Below are 9,909 nucleotides of genomic sequence, written 5' to 3' on the forward strand. Positions count from 1 at the left end.
AATGAACCATTTTGAACAGATATTTCTTTATGCTGTTCAATGTGACAAGCATATAGACCCATAGAATAAAGCACTCATATAATATAGTATCTTGAAAAAAGTATGCTTCAACCAAAGAAGTGTCATACATCGTTTTACCATTTAACTAAATTGAATGCCTGTCAATGACCAAAAACTCCATTCATCTATGTCTTTGCAATAGTGCCCCCATCTTTTTGTAAATACTAATGCTCAGTCCATAATTTAGCATATTATTTTTGTTTTATTTATTTTAGAAGTTTTCATTTATTTATTTATGGAGAAAGAGAGAGCCAGTGGAGGACAGACAGGGAGAAAGAATCCTAAGCAGGCTCCATGCTGTTGGCACAGACCCAGATGCGGGGCTTGAATTCACAAACCATGAGATTATGACCTGAGCCAAAGTCAAGATTCCAATATTTAATCAACATGAGTGATCCAGCCACACCTTAGCATGTTATTTTTAAAACACAGCCCCTAGGATGTGACTGGGTGGCTCAGTTGGTTAAGCATTCAACTCTTGATTTTAGCTCAGGCTATGATCTCATGGTTTCATGAGTTCCACCCCCACATCAGGCTCTGTGCTCTGTGAAGCCTGCTAGGGATTCTCTCTCTTCCTCTCTCTCTCCCTCCCCCACTTGTGATTTCTGTCTCTCTCCAAATGAATAAATAAAGTTAAAAAAAACAGTTTCTAATTTCTATGGACACTAAATATGGAATTATTAAAAATGAAGTGTCACAAATCAAAAATTTATCTCTAGATAATATTTCAGAATTAGCCAATAAAAACAACCCAAGTTTAAGTCTGGGTTTTAGACTAAAATAAGTATCAAAGAAGCAGGGAAACACCCTCCAAGATGGATCAGACTCTGAACAAAAGTTGCAGCACAAAAATTGTGATCTCTCTGTCATATCTCCCAATCTAGACCCACTTGTCTCCTTGCTGCTTCTCTTACATCTTTGTTTCTGAGAGTGTAGATTAGAGGGTTGAGGCTAGGTGTGACAACAGTATAAAAGAGGGCAATGAACTTGCCTTGATCTTGAGAACTTTCTGATGGTGGCTGCAGATGTATGCACATGGCTGGAATGAAAAAGAGGGACACAACCATAAGATGGGCTCCACATGTCCCAAAGACTCTCTGAAGTCCAGCTGATGACTGCATCCTCAGCACAGCCCAGGCAATGGCGCCATAAGAACTGAGAATGAGGATGAGTGGTATGAGAACAAAAATGGAGCTCGTGATCAGGAGGGTCAGCTCATTAGCACGGGTATCAACACACGATAATTGCAGCGGTGCTGGAACTTCACAGAAGAAATGGTCCACTTGGCGATGTCCACAGAGGGGGACCCAGAAGGTAAAGGAGGAATGAAGTGCTGAGTTGGTAAAGCCACTGACCCAGGAAGCCACAGCCAACAGGTGGCAGAAACGAGGGTTCATGATCACAGTGTAATGCAGCGGTCTACAGACAGCTGCATAACGGTCATAGGACATGACCACCAGGAGGACACACTCTGTGGTTCCCAGTGCAAGGGCAAAGTAAAGTTGAGTCATGCAACCGGCATAAGAGATGGTCTTTTCTGGGCCCCAGAGATTGACCAGCAACTGAGGGATGGAGCTGGTGGTGTAGCAGAGATCCAGAAAAGAGAGGTTTGAGAGGAAGAAGTACATGAGAGTGTGGAGATGGGCGTCCAGGTATGACAAGACAATAATAAAAAGGTTGCCTATCAATGTCATCAAGTAGAACATCAAGATAAGCACAAAGAGAACTACTTCCAGATGAGGCCAATGAGAAAAACCCAGTAGAACAAAGTAGCCTTCAGAACTTGCATTTTTTTCCCATCATCATTGTTTCTAATACCCGGAGGAAGAATCATAAACTCAAAGGCTGCCCACTCATCATCAAACACCTGTCAGTAGACTGGAGAAGACCTATGCCATTTCCAAATATACTCTTGTTACAGTAACATTTTTATAGTTTTATTTTTATGTTTCATGCATATATTTTTCCTGTTGTGGATAAAATCAATAAGTTCTCAAGTGAATGAGTTCTTTTTTATAAATCCCTAAGTTAGTGTTGGATAAAGATTAAATATTAAGTTCCATAGCCAAGAAGATAATTTTCATAGAAACTATTTTTTAACAAAACACAAAAGACTTTTCAATGTATTCCTCTTTTATGTATTTTCAGGCTATTTCCAATTTGTTGTTACAGAGAAAGGAATATCTCTACTCTTAATAATCTTGTATAGAAATGAGTGCTTACCATGAGATGAAAACAACTCAGTAACAACTTTAAAATGTTAATATTGAGTGAAAAAATTAACTTGAATTATGTTATGATTACAGGAAGAACAAAATATTCTTATTCATTCATGTATTCTAATGACTTATTTATAGACAAAGAAGAAATAGCATGCAACTGGAAGTATAAACAAAGACACAAATGTGCACACATACAATCCCAAAATGAGTATTCATACAATGAGCTAAACTGAAGGTCTTAATCCTAATTTAGAAGTGAAATAGCCTGGGGGATTAAGTGATAGAATACTTCCAACCATAAATGAGACTGGAACTAATTTTGAAAAACCTAAATGAAATCACAGAATTGAAGAAAACTACAGAAGGAGCAAGAAGAAAAGGGAGGGTGTTTAGATCAGAAAAGTATACGGGAAGCAGTGGTGCTTGGGACTGAATGTGTGTGAATCCTAAGATGTGAGGCCTGGAAACAGCGTGGAAAGAGTTTCCACAAAATTTCACATGCTTTCCGACAGCAGCTAAGACACTGACATCTGAGTCATAATTTATAATTATTCCACATTTTTATGCTTTCTATAATTCCAAATAGAGCCTCTAAATAGAAAATTCATTGATTTTAAATAGGCAAAGATATGTGAATATTGGATAAAATTCAATCATAAGTTTATCTTGTGGTTGTTCTTTTGTGAAAAATAAAGTTAAGGAACTCCAATGTGCATTAATAAATTGGTTTTCCGTTGCTTATTTTCTCTTGCGTGTTACCAATCTTTCATAGAAAAAATTAACACTTTACTATAGAGTTGTTGCTAAAAGACATAGTCTCCCACATTTATATGTTCCCAGATAGCTTTGCCCTGCTATGTCTCCCCTCACTCTCTGACAGAAGACAGCAATCACAAGTTCATCCAACACAGACCCACATGCAGTCTTTTGAAGAACTTTTACTAGCTCAAATATTGTAATCCTAGAACTTGAAAAAGACACAAAGGATGTCTAATTGGTCAAGTTGCAGCTGGAAAGATAGAACACTGAATGTGACCCAAGATTGTTAAGATCGATTCACAAATATATCTATACACCATTTTATATTATTTGTAATGTAAGTGTCATTAACCTCATGAGGGATGGGGGAAATTTTCCGAGGGATTTCTTTTTTATTTCCCTAAAATGAGAGGTAAAACACCACCAAATATTTTAACTCAAATGCTATGGGTATTTCCTCTGAGGTAGGCACAACTGTCTTGCCTTACAAAGAAAGCTGCCTGAATTCCTTACTACAATAATTAAAAGAAGGGAGCAGTTGTGTGACATTTCTTTAATTGCTATACCAGCCATTGAGATAAAGGACAAACTATCCAGAATTCATAAAAAGAAAAATTTGGAAAGTTATGGCTTGATTTTCTTCTTAGTGGAAAAGAGGGAATGAAGACCCTATCAAAGGTAGCTTTAGAATTGTGAAATAAAATATCTCTCTATGCCTTTAAATCAAACATCATAGGGAAAATGGGTGGCATAGCACTCTCTTCTCACCCCAGTGTCACTAACAGGCATTCTCCTAATTCCTTTCATGTCTGTGACTTTGAACTAAACCTAGCTCTTATACAGTGCTCTCTCAGCTTTTCCATACTGACCTTCCTGTATTTGTCCACTCTCCCCACTGTTCTCTTTGTGGTCTATGCTTTACCATTTACAAACCAAGCAGCTCTCTAGCTGTCATGCAACCTGAGAACATCGACCTAACTGACTTCCTGTACCAACTGTGCTAATGTTCAAAATCTAACTATGGAAAGCAGAGTCTAAACCAAACTGTGGCTATCATCGTCACATAAAAGAAAGCCTGGGCTTGTCCAGAAGATGTGCTTTGAGCAGAATGCAAGAATTCTTTAGGGCAATTAAGGTATCATGGGATGGAACCCTTATCCCAGAGTAAATAGGGCCTTTAAGGAAACAAAAAGAATAATGTGACCTTCTTTTCTTGACTGACACCCTGGGGAAGACAAATCCCAAAATTGCAATTAATACCCTTCAAGGAACTTTCCAGGTTAGAACAGTGTGATGTTCATAAGAAAAAAACTGTTTACAGAAATTCCTTCAACATGATGCTGTCCTTGTAGTAGGACGCCACAGAACTTATCACCAACCAACAGGGAAAAAGTTGTCTTGTCAATCTGGGTTCTGCTGATTCACCTGATTTTTCACCTGCTCCCCATGGTGGTAAAACCCAAATTTACCAGACAACTGGCTTGAAGTAGGGGATATTCAGGAGCCGTGAAACAGAAAGATGGAATGCATTAAAACTCACCTTTTCCCTATTAACCTGGTACTCTTTGAGAGTTGACCAACACCATTTATGCCTTCCTGATTGTCTTTTAAACTCAATTCCAAGTTTATGCCTGCAAAAGTTTAGAAAATCTATGTAAGAGCATTTAGAGCCCTAAATCCACTCCTTCCCTCAGCTTAGAGGATGGCTGCCCTGTCTATTCTCACTCCAAAAGAACTCTGGTGTTTCATTCTCTGGAGAGGTCTCTGAACTGCAGGTTGCTAGCTACATACCTTAATTAAACCCCAAATACCCCAAATCTAGCTCTAACCCTAACCCCAAACCATAATTCCTAACCCCTAATTCAAATCCTAACCTAAACCTAACCCTCTAGAGAGGTCTTTCAACTATAGGATACCAGGCACATGCTATCACTCTGGTGCTAACACTAACATTTTCCCTAAATCTGGCCCTAAACCTTACCCTAGGATATCTAGGGTATCTAATCCTAGATATGAGGGTGGAAATGCAGTATATATATACAATGGAATATTACTCAACCATAAAAAAGAATGGAATCTTGCCATTTACAATGACATGAATGGAGCTATATAGTATTATGCTATGCAAAGTAAGTCAGTCAGAGAAAGACAAATACCACATGATTTCAAACATATCTGGAATTTAAGAAACAAAACCAACAAGCAAAGGGGAAAAGAGAGAGGCAAACCAAGAAACAGATTCTTAACTATAGAGAACAAACAGGGATAACAGAGGGAAGGTGGGAGTGGTGGGGTGGGTTAAATCGGTGATGGGAATTAAGGAGAATACTTTTTGCAATGAGCACCTGGTTTTGTACAGAAGTGTTGAATCACTACATTCTACACCTGAAACTATTATAACACTGTATGTTAACTAACTGGAATTTAAATAAAAACTTTAAAAATGGAAAATAATCCAAATATCACTCAAACCTTTTATACTGATCATTAAGATGATCTCTACCAGTTTTGTTTATTATTTCAAAAAATGTTCCATTAACAACTTTCCTTGATTTCCTGTTAAAAACCCTGTGTTAGGAAGGGATTTTAATTTCCTAATAACTAATCACACTGCTAATTCTGTGGTCTGTTTTCTGTATTGCATGTCAACTATTCCGAGTCTAGCAAGGATCACAGAAATTCATTTAAAAGTCTTAAGTTTGTATCTCCTTTATTCCCTCCAAACTCTAGCAGTGTTTTGGTTCTACAATGAGCCAAATTTATCTCACTTGCCTTTCACATTTGAACTCTGTGAACATTTGGCTTTATACACAGGCTTCCAATTTTACACTGGTTCTTACATGCCCTCCCTAATAAAGAGAGCAAACACTTCTAGTGCACTTAATAGGAGTTAGACTATTTTAAACACTTTACATATATTGACCCTTTTGATTCCCACTGTTACCCTAAAAGGAAGGCTAGTCTAATTATCGACTTCTCGAGATGAGGAAATTGAGGTTCAGAGAACTTAAGTCACTCACCCACTACCACAATGTGAGCAAGGGAGGCAGCATTTAAAACAAAGTATGCTGGCCCCAAAGTTAGAACTCTTTGTCGCTTTGATGTAATATTAAAGTTCAGCCACACACATTTTGCAAATATACGTGAGAGATAAACCACTGCCATACAAAGCCATGTTCCATTAACCTAAACCATTAGAGTCTCTTGTGATTTTATAGAGAAAATATGTTATATTCTGTTTGTATAAGGATAGGAAAGTGCAATATATTTTGTTATGTATGTTACATTAAGATTACACAATATTAATCTCAAATTTTATTTTATTATAGAATTTAATCATTTTTAAAAATATTTTAAAACTTCCAAACTCATTCTATGAGGCCATGATCACCTTGATTCAAAACCAGACAAAGACCCCACTAAAAAGAATTACAGACCAATATCTCTGATGAACATCAATGCACAAATTCTCAACAAGATACTAGCAAGCCATTTCCAACAATACATGAAAACAATTATTCACCATTATCAATGGTATTTATTCCTGGGCTGCAGGTATGTTTCAATATTTACAAAGGAATTAACATGACACATCACATTAATAAAATAAAGGTTAAGAACCACATGATCCTCTCAATAGATGCAGAAAAATATTTGACAAAATACAGCATCCTTTCTGGATAAAAACCCTCAAGAAAGTGGGGATAGAAGGAACATACCACAACATGATAAAGGTCATATACAGAAGACCCACAGCAACTGGAGAGTGTGATGCTAAGTGAAATAAGCCATACAGAGAAAGACAGATACCATATGGTTTCACTCTTATGTGGATCCTGAGAAACTTAACAGAAACCCATGGAGGAGGGGAAGGAAAAAAAAAAGAGGTTAGAGTGGGAGAGAGCCAAAGCATAAGAAACTCTTAAAAACTGAGAATAAACTGAGGGTTGATGGGTATTGAGGAGGGCACCTTTTGGGATGAGCACTGGGTGTTGTATGGAAACCAATTCGACAATAAATTTCATATATTGAAAAAATAAATTAATTAATTAATTAAAAAAAAGACCCACAGCTAATATCATTCTCAGTGGGAAAAATCTGAGAGCTTTCCCCCTCAGGCCAGGAATACGACAAGGATATCCACTCTCACCACTTTTATTCAACATACTACTGGAAGTCTTGGCCTCAGCAATCAGACAACAACAACAAAAGTAATAAAAGGCATCCAAATCCAGCAAGGATGAAGTCAAACATTCACCCTTTGCAGATCACATGATACTCCACCTAGAAAACCTGAAAGACTCCACCAAAACCTGCTCTAATGGATACATGAATACAGCAAGGTAGCAGGATATAAAATCAACATAGAGAAATCAGTTCTATTTCTATAAGCAGTAGAAAGAGAAATAAAGGAATTGATCCATTTAAAATTACACCAGATCAGGGGTGCCTGAGTGGCTCATTCAGTTAAGCATCTGATATTTGGTTTCGGCTCAGATCATGGTCTTGCATTTCGTGGGTTCGAGCCCTGCAGCAGGCTCTGTCCTGCCAGTGCAGAGTCTGCTTGGGATTCTCCTTCTCTGTCTCTCTCTGCCCCTCCCCCACTTGCTAACTCTGTCTCTCTTGAAATAAATAAATACATGTAAAAACAATTTAAAAAATAAAAATTAAATTACACCAAAACCCATAAAATATCTAGTACTAAACCTAACCAAAGAGGTCAAAGATATGTACTCTGAAAACTCTAGAAAGATTATGAAAGAAATTAAAGAAGGCAAAAATAAATGGAAAAACAGTCCATGCTCATGGATTGGAAAAACAAATATTGTTAAAAGGTCAATACTACCCAAAGCGATCTATGCATTCAATGCAATCCCTATCAAAATACTACCAGCATTCTTCACAGAGCTAGAACAAGCAAACCTAAAATTTGTATGGGACCATAGAAGACCCCGAATAGCCAAAGTAATGTTGAAGAAGAAAACCAGTTAGAAGCATCACAATTCCAGATTTCAGCTGTTTTATAAAACTGTAATCATCAAAAGAATGAAATCTTGCCATTTGCAACAATGTAGATGGAGCTAGAATGAATTGTGCTAAGCGAAATAAGTCAGTCAGAGAAAGACAAATATCATATGATTTCACTCATATGTGGAATTTACAAAACAAAACAGGTGAATATGCAAAAGGGAAAGAAAAATAGGGCAAAAACATATAGGGAGGTAAAGCATAAGATACTCTTATATACAGAGATCTAAGGTTTGCTGGAAGGCTTGGGGGAACGGGTTAAATGGATGATGGCATTAAGGAAAGCACTTGTTAGGGTGATCACTGAGTGTTATATGTAAGTATGAATCACTATATTCTAGTTCTGAAACCATTATTACACTCTAAGTTAAGTAACCTGGATTCAAATTTTTAAAAATTGTATAAATATTTTATACAGTTTTATATACATATATGACATTTATATAACATTACAAAAACATTACATAATAACATATAAACATTGTATAATAAATACATGTAAATATTATATTGCATATAAGTGTATATGTAAACATTATATAATAATATATACCTAAATATGTACAATATATGCATGTATAAATACAAACATTATATCATATAAAGTTTATATATGTACAAGAAATAAACTTTATATTATAATTACACTTGATCACCTGTAGAAGAGTCACCTGTCCCATCCTTCTCTTTCCCTGATACCTTTCATAAGTAAGCACCCACTCTGAAATATTTTGGCTGTTTCTTTTAGCATTTAACTATTTCCAAATAATACACTCAAACTTCTAATTATTCTTTTGTTTAGATAATATCTACTAAATCCAACCTGCGCAGGCCTATCACCTTCTTCTCCTTTATGTATCTGTAACTGATTAACAAGCACACTTACTCTCCTCAGGGCAACATCTTTTGCACATGGGTGCCATCATGGAACCCCCCCTCCCTTGATCATCATCCTAAAAGCAATCTGTAGTGGTCTCTGTTAGTGGATCGCATGCCTTCATCTTTCTTGTGAAACACATTCTCTTTTGGTCATTTTCTAAGTGTAAGAAATATAGTTTTATTCCATGAGTGTCTGGTTGAGAGAAGTGTTTTCCATTTGTGCACTGATCCTGGCTTCCTGATCAACGGATTGCAGACAGAACAATATGTTCTTGAGATCAGTAAACCTGGTGACAGTTTACCATTTCTGTCAGTAATTCTCCTGCCAGTCAGATCTTCAGAGGAAGTCCAGCCTAGAGTTTTTCCTCCACTCTTTCCACTGCTTTTATAATGAATTAGTTGTCTATATTATGGCTCTTTTTGTCTAACATATCTCTGCATTTATGTACTAAGCTCTGAACAAAATTTATGTGTTTTTTAACGAAATGATTATAAAGAATAGATCCTCAGGAATAGAAATTCAAGGAGAGTAACATCAGCATTATGGTGGCATAAAATACCCACAGGCACCTCCAGTGCCCTGTGTGCCCCACCATCACACATACATGCACACTCTGTCACCAGCTCCCGGTGTATGCTCCTGAGGACAGTAGCAAGAGTGATCTCCAGTGGATTACTAGATAGAAGCTCAGAAAGCAGGCCAGGGCCTGATGACCAGCAAGAAATCACATACTTAAGCTGTGGCATCACCTTTGGGAAAACAAAAGAGAGTCCATCAGCAGCCAGCCTGGTGCATGGAAAAGTCAACTGAAGACATACAAGCTTGAGATGTGTGCCAGCATGGAGTGGGTGTACTTGCACAAGATCTGAGATAGTCTCAGAATCTTTTCCAGGGCTGAGGAAAAGTATTTCTCCCCTGAAGGCATTTGTTAGAAATTGGAAAAAGTGACGGATACTTCAA

The 9,909-nt window shown here is 37.1% G+C and overlaps 1 pseudogene; it reads right to left on the reverse strand.

The window, feature by feature from the left end:
* Positions 1-926: 926 nt before the first annotated feature.
* LOC115515032 lies at positions 927-1,866 on the reverse strand (annotated as a pseudogene).
* Positions 1,867-9,909: the final 8,043 nt, after the last annotated feature.

The sequence above is a fragment of the Lynx canadensis genome, chromosome B2, assembly GCF_007474595.2.
Source record: "Lynx canadensis isolate LIC74 chromosome B2, mLynCan4.pri.v2, whole genome shotgun sequence".
Classification (NCBI taxonomy): domain Eukaryota; kingdom Metazoa; phylum Chordata; class Mammalia; order Carnivora; family Felidae; genus Lynx; species Lynx canadensis.